This window comes from Dromiciops gliroides, chromosome 2 (genome assembly GCF_019393635.1).
Source record: "Dromiciops gliroides isolate mDroGli1 chromosome 2, mDroGli1.pri, whole genome shotgun sequence".
NCBI lineage: Eukaryota > Metazoa > Chordata > Mammalia > Microbiotheria > Microbiotheriidae > Dromiciops > Dromiciops gliroides.
The window spans coordinates 281,600,090-281,610,723 of record NC_057862.1 but is presented as its reverse complement, the minus strand read 5'-3'; the positions used below and the strand labels follow the sequence as shown (position 1 = coordinate 281,610,723).

Genomic DNA, 10,634 nt, shown 5'->3' with positions numbered 1-10,634 from the left:
AGCACTCTGCACCATACATAACCTTCATCACTCTCACATCTTGTCATCTCTTCTCCTTACAATGATGTAGTCTATTAAATTAAATTAAGGGCAGCTAGGTGGTGCAGTGGATAAAGCACTGGCCCTGGATTCAGGAGTACCTGAGTTCAAATCTGGCCTCAGACACTTGACACTTACTAGCTGTGTGACCCTGGGCAAGTCACTTAACCCCCATTGCCCCGCAAAAACAAACAAACAAACAAAAAACCAAACCAAAAAAAATTAAATTGAATTAAAGTCAATGTTTGCTGTCAGGGTACATTGATGATGTTTTATTGTATTTAGATAAATGGAAGACATTGTTGTGAGAAGGTCATGAGATACACAGGTCTTCACTAGTGACAGTTGTTGTTGCTGTTTCTGACTCCATTCCTGCCAAGGACTCCCTGCCATGTATGGTAGTCTGTGCCTACTCTGGCATTAAAGTCACCCAGGATTATAAGCTTGTTTTCTTTTGGCACACTGATGATGAGGGTCTCTGGGTCTTCATAAAATTTTTCTTTGATTTCATCAGGGTTCATCATAGTGGGAGCATATGCATGGAATCACATTGCCAAGAGCCTGTCATTCACTCCATACAATCTTGTTGACTAGATTCTTTTTTTTGTGTGTGTGTGTGAAGCAATTGGAGTTAAGTGACTTGCCCAGGGTCACACAGCTAGTAAGTGTTAAGTGTCTGAGGCCGGATTTGAACTCAGGTCCTCCTGAATCCAGGGCCAGTGCTCTATCCACTGCACCACCTAGCTGCCCCTAGATTCTTTTTGTTTGGGTTTTTTTGGTTTTTTTAGTCAGGCAATTGGGGTTAAGTGACTTGCCCAGGGTCACACAGCTAGTAAGCCCCTAGATTCTTTTTAATCACAAAACCTAAGCCAGCTTCACAGTACTCCTCTGCACTGCAGCCACTCCAGAAAAAAAAAATGGATATCCAGCTCCAACTTCGGTAAGCTGGCCTTCATTTGCCGGCTTTCTTCCATTCAAGACTGCTATATGGATATGATACCTGCTAAGTTCTCTTGAAACAAGAGCTGTTTCTTTCAGATCTACTGAATTTCATTTTGTTCATAAGCATGCATATATTCCATGTACTGATGGTGAGTAGAATCATCTTTGCAAAACTTTTTGCACATTTTTTTGTGTTTTGGCCTAAGGGTATGATCCTTGCTTCCCAAGTAAGCAGGGCAGCGTTGGGTAAAGTAGACAATTTTTAGGACATCTTATCTAGCCTCTTCCTGATGTCAAGAAGTAAGCAGTTTAGGGGCAGCTAGGTGGCGCAGTGGATAGAGCACCGGCCCTGGATTCAGGAGGACCTGAGTTCAAATCCAGCTTCAGACACTTAACACTTGCTAGCTGTGTGACCCTGGGCAAGTCACTTAACCCCAATTGCCTCACTAAAAAAAAACAACCCTAAACATTATATTATAGGCATATAATATTATATGTATATAATTATACATATATCACATTTAATGTATATAATGTTAGATTATTATGTGCATGTAATATATACATAATGTATTCTATTGTGTATATAATTTGCATATGTGTATATATGGCATACAATATATACCTATATTACATACATTATATACACACAGATCAAGATATATAATGTATATATACACATATAACATATATTCAGATATTATAGATATAAAATGTAGTCTAATATATAATATAATCATAATAAATAACATGTGTTGCACATATAATTTCTATTTGGATGTATGTATAACATGTAATGTGATATACAATATAATGTATGCTATATAAAATTTGTGGATATATGTATATAACACGTATAATAATTATGTATGTATACACACATACAGAGGATAAATTGGAAATAGCTGATAGCAGAAAAGTCCTTGACATCACCATGACAGGGGGTGAGTCAAGCCTTTGCTGGAACACATACAGCTTGCTCCTCCTTCCTTTTTACATCCCTCAGCCCCTTCATTTCCTTGTTGAATAGCTTTGATGTAGGGAATTTTTCCTTATATGAAAGCCAGCACCTGTCCTACCCCCAGCCTCCGACTCCTACTCACTGTTTGAATACATTTTAACCATACCACTAACTCACTGCATGCTCTTAGACAGGTCATTTCACTTCTCAATGTTCCCATCTATAAAATTGGAAATAATAGTTCATAATTATACAGTGTTTTGTGGGTTTTCCACCATAGAGAATAGTTCTGAAAATATCAATTTAAGTTTCAGAGTAATTTATTGGAAAAAAAATCATGTAAATACTTCCTATTCCCAACCTTGAGAGCAAACTTACTTTTTAATCACACCTCCAGGCTCTGGGATAAACAAACCCAAACCTGTCCTACCTCAGTACAAGGGTAAACAAATAGGAGAGGGTGGAGTGCAGAACCTTTGCTCTAGTCCCTGCATGGCCACTAACTCATGAATGTTCTTCTGGAAATCTCTTCCCCCTTCTAGGCTTCAGTTTTCCCTCACATAACATGAAGGTGTTAGATGATTTTCAAGGACACTTTCAACTCTAAACCCTATAAATAATAATTAAAATAAACCCACATTTCTATAGTTTTCAGTTTTACAAAATTCTTTCCTCAAAATAATTGTGTGAAAGAGATAGTTTAATTATCATTATTATCTTTATTTTATAGATGAGGAAAGGGAGGCCCAATTAATCGGCATGTGCCAGTCACTATTCTAATTTCCCTGGGAAAACAAAGGCAAAAATAAAATACTCCCTTCCCTCAGGAAGCTTGGATCTAACAGAATATAAAACACTGTCACCTAATAGGTTCTCATGATTTTAATGATCATCTCTCTAAATGACTCACATATTTATAAATCTAGTTCTAGTCTTTCTCTTAAAAAGAGACTCTTTCTGGGGCAGCTAGGTGGCGCCGGCCCTGGATTCAAGAGGACCTGAGTTCAAATCCAGTCTCAGACACTTAACACTTACTAGCTGTGTGACCCTGGGCAAGTCACTTAACCCCAATTGCCTCACTAAAAAAAAATAAAAAGTCTAACACTTGCTAAAGCTTATAATTTATTGGCAACCACTCATTAGATATTTTAGACAGTATAGCTAGAATTTTAGCCCTTACAAAAGTAACTTGTAGGAATCAGAATAATCTACCTGTATGAAGTGGCACTTGAGATGACCTCTGAAGGAAGCCAGGGATTCCGTAAGATGGATGTGAAGAGGAGCAATGATCAGACTGTCCTGGATCAGATTACTTTGGTAACAATGGTAGTTTGCAGGTCCCGAGGCTGAACCATCCTAATACAATACTCAATATCCCAAGAAAGTAGCAACAGGACAAGCCTAGACCTTCTCTCCAAAAATAAGGAAAATCCAACCTTAATATCAAGTCCAAAGTCAGGAACTAATCTGGAAGATTGAGCAAATTAAAAAAGGAATTCCACATAAAAAGCAATTATGGTGATAGGGATGCTCAAGACATAAATATAAAAGAAAAAAATTACTCCAAAATACTACAAGCAAAGTTTCAAAATAAAGCACACCTTGGACACAAGTTCAACTAGAATTTCTGGAAGAGATACAGCAAGAGTTTTTCAAAGAGCTTAAAAGTATTTTAAAAAACAAATCAGGGCAGCTAGGTGGCGCAGTGGATAGAGCACCGGCCCTGGAGTCAGGAGGACCTGAGTTCAAATTCGATCTCAGACACTTAACACTTACTAGCTGTGTGACCCTGGGCAAGTCACTTAACCCCAATTGCCTCACTAAAACCAAACCAAAACAAACCAAAACAACAACACCAAAAAAAATCAGAGAAATGTTGCTTTGGATTGGAGGAAAGGTCCTTCACTCTAGGAGGGAGAAATGATATGAATTGGGATGTGAGGTAACACCTGGCAGAATAGAGGCCAAACAGGAGACTAGAAACCTGATTGGCATCAGGCAAATCATTGTGGTCCTTTCACAAAAAGGAGGGATAGGGTCAAGCAGCATCTCTAGCCCTCCAGCATTCAGGCAACAAGACTGGGATTCTGGATGTGAACCTCTGTGGTCCCAGCATTCCCCAAATGCTAAATGTACAAGACAAGACCGTGTAGCCATATGACAATGGCTGGGTAACTGTGTTTGTGGACCAAGAACAAACGATCTCCTTCATGTTTGTGGGCTTCCTACTGAAGAAGCTAGATGAAAGTGTGGTGTGTAAAGGCCCCAAGAAAAATGCATTGGTAAAACAGTTTGCCTCTGATGTGGCCTGGGTTGACCTACACCATCTCATTGTGTATATTCTGCAGGGACCTCTGATGAGCACATTTCTGCTGTGGAAGCCTTTCACCCTTAGAAGACCCTGACAGCTATTTCGGTTACTATATCCCAGGCAATATCTGTGGGTGATGTCAGGAGAGAACTAACGCAAAAGTCCTCTTTTTGGGCTATGTGCCCCTCCATCCTCAACTTATAAAGAGTTTAGAGGAAGGCCAAGACTTCATTCAGGAATTCCCTAAAAGCCCTGCTTTCTTTGCATTTATTTCTGTCTTTCAGAAGAACCTAGATGGGACATTGGCTCAGATCTCCTAACGAAGGCATCTCAGGCTCTTGCCTACTGTGATTCCTGTTTTGCTGTTGTTGGATATAGACCTTTGCTTAAAAGAATTGCAATGAGAAGAATGTCACAGAACACAGACCTCTAAAGAAACTTGCTGGATTATTCAGAAGCCCTCAGTGCAAAAGACCAATGACATATTTTGTAATTCTACTGCTATTAAAATAGGCTTCCTAAGGACCAGGTAGCCATTGCCTCAGGTGTATTGGCTTTTTTGGTTTTTCTACCACCCCTCACAGCATGTCAAGCTCTGACATGTTTCCTCTCATAGCTGACTTATGTGAATCCACAGTGGTTAATGATGCTGAGATTTTAGCTGCTTCTAACAAAACAGGACCATGAAGGGCATGCTGATTTTAGCCAAGATGTAGCTAACCATAGAGACATCCCTTCATAAAGACATAGGCATCACTCTCTCTACCTATGGTACAGAGACTATTGGATATACTAGGGACATCTTTCCTTGGCTCTGGATACAGAATTCTAACTTGATGTTCAGTCAACTTTTCTCGACAAAGAGAAGTGGTTTGTCATTTCTTTTTCCAGCTCATTTTACAGATGATAAGACTAAGGCAAATGGGGTTAAATGACTTACCCACAGTCACATAGTTAGTAATTGGCTGAGGCCAGATTTGAACTCAGGAAGATGTCTTCTTGACTTCAGCCCCAGTACTCTGTCCACTGAACAGCTGCCCTAGGATTCTTACTACTAAGTGCTATAGTTGGAATATTTCCTTTTTTTCAGATGTGTAAGTACCATTTGGCCATTAAGTCCATATGATAATTTGTAAACATAGGTAGTCTAAAGAAATGTAACTTTAGCCCCACTGTATCATAACCTTGATGTCAACTGACAAAAATTTCCTCATTCTTAAATATACCTCATATGTGGGAAAACTGGGACACCAATCCACTGTTGGTGGAACTGTGAAAAGATTCAACCATTCTGGAGAGCAATTTGGAACTATGCCCAAAGGGCTATAGAACTGTGCACACCCTTTGATCCAGCAATACCACTGCTAGGTTTATATCCCAAAGACATTTCCCACAAGAGAAAAAGACCTATTTGTACAAAAATATTTCTAGCAGCTCTTTTTGTGGTGGCTAAGAATTGGAAATCAAAAGAATGCCCATCAATTGGGAAATTGCTAAGTAAACTGTGGTATATGATGGAGATGGAATGTTATTGTGCTATAAGAAATGGCAAACAGGATGATTTCAGAAACACCTGGAAAGACTTTTATGAACTGATGTACAGTGAAGTAAGCAGAACTAGGAGAACATTATGCACAGTGACAGCAATACTGTTTGATGAAAAACCCTGAGTGACTTAACTATTCTCAGCAATACAATGATCCAAGACAATCCCATAGTACTATTGATGAAACATACTATCCACCTCCAAAGAAAGAGCTAATCTTGATCACAGACTAAAGCATGATATTTTTCACTTTCCTTCATTTTTTCTTTTATTCAAGTTTTCTCATACAAAATGACTAATATGGTAATTTTTTATATAACTGAACATGTATAACCTATATCTGAATGCTTACCACCTGAGGGATAGGGAAGGGGAGGGAGGGAAGGAGGAATAGAATTTGGAAGTCAAAACTTTAAATAGAAATGTTTATTATTATTTTTAAAAAACATACCTCAGGAATGCTTTGTAATGTTAAAGGAACCCATGATTAAAGCAATTCCCCCCATCAAAAAAAATCAGAGTGTAGAAGGAAAAGATAGGAAAATAAATAAATGCAATGGAAAAGAGAATGGGCAAAAGAATTACCAGCTTGGAATAAGAGATACAAAACCTCACCCAAGAAAAAAAGAATTTATCAAACAGAAGTTAGTATTCTAATAAGACAAATAGAAATATTAAAACAAAGTCAAGGGCCAGCTAGGTGGCACAGTGGATAGATCACCGGCCCTGGATTCAGGACTACCTGAGTTCAAATCCAGCCTCAGACACTTGACACTTACTATGTGACCCTGGGCAAGTCACTTAACCCCAATTGCCTCACTAAAAAAAACACAAAAAAACCAAAGTCAAAAGACTGAAAAAGAAGGACAAAATTTTAAAAACACACAAGTAAACTTCAAAACAGAGGAAAGATAATTTAATAATCAATGAACTATCTGAAAGCCATAATCAGAGACAGAGACAGAGACAGACAAAGACAGAGAGAGAGAGAGAACAAGAGAGTCTAGAAAGACTATTTTAAGAAATACTAAAAGAAACTGCCCAGATCTCTTAGAACCAGAGGACAAAGTAGATATAGAAAGAGTTCACAAGTCATTTCCTGAAAGAAACCCTCAAGTGAAAATTCTTAGGAATATTATAGTAAAAATTCAAAATTCCTAGGTCCAAAAAAAAAAATTGCAGACAATCAGAAAGAAGGAATTCAAGTAATAAGGAGCCACAGTCTGTATTACATATGATTTTGCAGCCACTGCCATAAAGAACTGGTGAGTTGGAATAAAATATTCCAGAATGTAAAAAATAGCTGTTTACAACTAATAATAACTTACTCAGCAAAACTGAGTAGAATCCTAGAGGGCAAAAGATAGACATTCAATGAAATAGGGGACTTTTAAGCATTCTTGATGAAAAGACCAGAGATGAATAGAAAATATGAAAAACAAACACAGGCACCAAATAACAACATAAAAAGTTAATCACAAGAAAACAATCATAATGGACTAAAGAAGGACAAACTGTTCACATTCTAATATGGGGAGATAGCACATCTATTCCTTCATCACAAAGAGTCATAAAGGGAGTCTAATTAGACAGAAAGCCTCAAATTGGTTCTATTGTTTTGATGATCTTTTTTTTTTTTTTTTTTTGCGGGGCAATGGGGGTTAAGTGACTTGCCCACGGTCACACAGCTAGCAAATGTCAAGTGTCTGAGGCCGGATTTGAACTCAGGTACTCCTGAATCCAGGGCCGGTGCTTTATCCACTGCGCCATCTAGCTGCCCCTGTTTTGATGATCTTAAAAGGTGAATGCAAAGGGGAGTAGTGAAGTAATATACAGGGGCAGGGAAAAGAAATATCAGAGGAATCATCTCACATACTTGTGATATGCAAATAAAAGTCTGTAAAACAAGAAGGAAATGGGGAAGGGAGCAGACAACACTTAAACCTCTCATCTGAACTGGTCAAAGGAGGAAAGAGTATATATATAAACATATAAATTCTTAATTGTGTACAGAAAAAAAATTCTGCAAAGAGGGAAACAGGAGGGAAAGGAGAAAATAGAGGAAAGATAGATTAAAGAAAAGATTAGCCTTAAGAAAACTCTACCAGAAGACTAGGGAATTTGAAGAGGATTTTAAAAGAAAAAAAAAGGATAGAATTAGGTTCTGGGTGAGGGAAAAAGAACATGGGCAGGTGAACACAATCAGAAAACATTAAACCAGAGCACTGGTGCTGAGCTCACTTCTTGTCTCTGATTACCCTATTCTTTATATAGAGGAGTGGGAACCAAAGAGAAGGAAAAATATGAGAATGGGATGGAGGGAAATATACAATTAGCAATCATAACTATAAATGTGAATGGGATAAACTCATACAGCACAAAGCAGAATGGATTAAAAAACAGCATTCAACAATATGTTATTTAGAGAAACACATTTGAAAAAGAAAAATGCACACAGAGTTCAAATAAAGAGCTGAAGTAAAAAAGGTAGGGGTAGCAATTATAAACTCACATAAGGCAACAGCAAAAATAGATTTAATTGAAAGAGATTTTTAAAAAAACCTACATCTTGCTGAAAGGTACGATACACAATGAATCATGTATGTACCAAATAGTGTAGCATTCAAACACTTTCAGGAATGAGTTTTAAGAAGAAATAGAAAATAAATTTATACTACTGGGGGACCTCAATTCATCCCTCTCAGTCTTCAAAATATCTAAACAAAAACAAAAAAGTGAAGGATATGGATATAATTCAGCATAAATAGCCAAAAAATCAAAGGACTTGAAAAATGAAGGATTTGAATAGAATTTTAGAAAAGTTAGATATGATAAATTCCCGGAGACTGTTGAATGGGAACAGAAAGAAGTGTACATATATCTCAGTTTTGTATTGTACCTCCAAAAAAATTCGCCATATATTATCTCAGTAAAAACATCAAAAACAAATTCAGAAGAGCAAAAATTAGACATATCTTTCATGGACCACAATGCAATTAAAAAGTTAATTAAAATTATATTCAATAAAAGGTAAATAAAGAAAATATTTAAAATTAATTGGAGACCAAATAACTTAATCCTGAATGATGGTTAGATCAGAGGACAAATCATAGAAATATTCATTAATTTCATTTAAAATGTCAGCAATGAGGGGGCAGCTAGGTGGTACAGTGGATAAAGCACCGGCCCTGGATTCAGGAGGACCTGAGTTCAAATCCAGCCTCAGACACTTGACACTTACTAGCTGTATGACACTGGACAAGTCACTTAACCCCCATTGCTCTGCAAAAAAATAAATAAATAAATAAATAAATAAAATGTCAGCAATGAGACAACATATCAAAAATTTTGGGATGAAGTCAATGAGGCCACAGGGGGAAATTTATATCTCTAAATACATTCATCAACAAAAGAGAGAAAAAGCAGATCAATAAGTTGGGCATGAAACTAAAAATACCTGATAAACTAACAAATAAAGGGCCTTCAGTAAAATTTCAAAACAGAAATCTTGAAAATCAAAGAAGAGATTAACAAAATTGAAAGCAAAAAAAATTGAATTGCTAAAGAAAATTACTAGTTATTTTTAAATACACACAATAAATAGATAAACCATTAGCTAACTTGATTTTTTTTTTAAACAGGGCAATGGGGTTAAGTGACTTGCCCAGGGTCACACAGCTAGTAAGTGTTAAGTGTCTGAGGCTGGATTTGAACTCAGGAACTCCTGAATCCAGGGCCGGTGCTTTATCCACTGCACCACCTAGCCGCCCCCAGCTAACTTGATTTTTAAAAAGAATGAAGAAAACCAAATTACCACTACCAACAATGAAAAATGTGAATTCACAAGCAATAAAAAAAAAATAAAGGAAATTATCAGGAACTTTCCCACCTAAGTGTATGTCAACTAAAATGAAAATATAAATGAAACTAATGAATATTTACAAAAATACAACATATCTAGATTAGCAGAACAAGAAAGGACTTAACCAAATTTTACAAAAAAGAATCCCAAAAGTCACAAAAGAAAGGCCCCCCCCAAAAAAAACCCAAACAAACAAACCCTGGAACTACATGGATTCACAAGCAAATTCTTTCAAACATGTAAAGAAAAATTAATTCCAATATTACATAAAGTATTTGAAAAAAAAACATTAAAAGGGGATCCTACCAAATTCTTTCTATGATACAAATATGGTCTTGATACCTAGACCAAAGAGTGTCAAAGCAGAGAAGAAAAAAATATGGAACAACAGCCCTAATGAATTTTGTTTCAAAGATTTTAAATAAAACGTGAGGAAGGAGACTACAGCAACATATTAAAAAGATTATACACTATTACGAGATTGTATTTATACTAGGAATGGAGGGCTATTTCACTCTTGGGACAAATGTAAATGTAAGTAACCATATTAATAGAAAGAACAACAAAAATCACATGATTATATCAATAAATACATTAAAAGTTTTGACAAGATAAAATACCCATTCTTGTTGCAAAAAAATCGAAAGCTTGGAACAAATGGGTGTCTCTTTATTATGATAATTTGTATCTGTCTAAAAATAAGAGGTGGGAGGCAGAGTCAAGATGGCAGAGGAGAGACAACAACCCAGATGAATTCTCTCAACATTGTGATGCCTCAAATCAAATTCTGGAGCAGCAGAGCCAACAAAAAATCAAGGAGAGACATTTTTCCAACCTAAGACAACTTGGGAGGTACCACAGTCAGGATCACATAAGATTTAGCAGCTTCCATATTAAAGGAGTGAAGAGTTTGGAATATGATATTCTACAAGGCAAAGGAAGTAGGATTATGATCAAGAATAATCTGCCCAGG

General features: G+C 36.7%; 1 pseudogene; it reads left to right on the top strand.

Annotated features, from left to right (window-relative positions):
- The first annotated feature begins 956 nt into the window (after positions 1–956).
- On the top strand, positions 957–4,573 carry LOC122738728 (annotated as a pseudogene).
- The last annotated feature ends 6,061 nt before the right edge of the window (positions 4,574–10,634 follow it).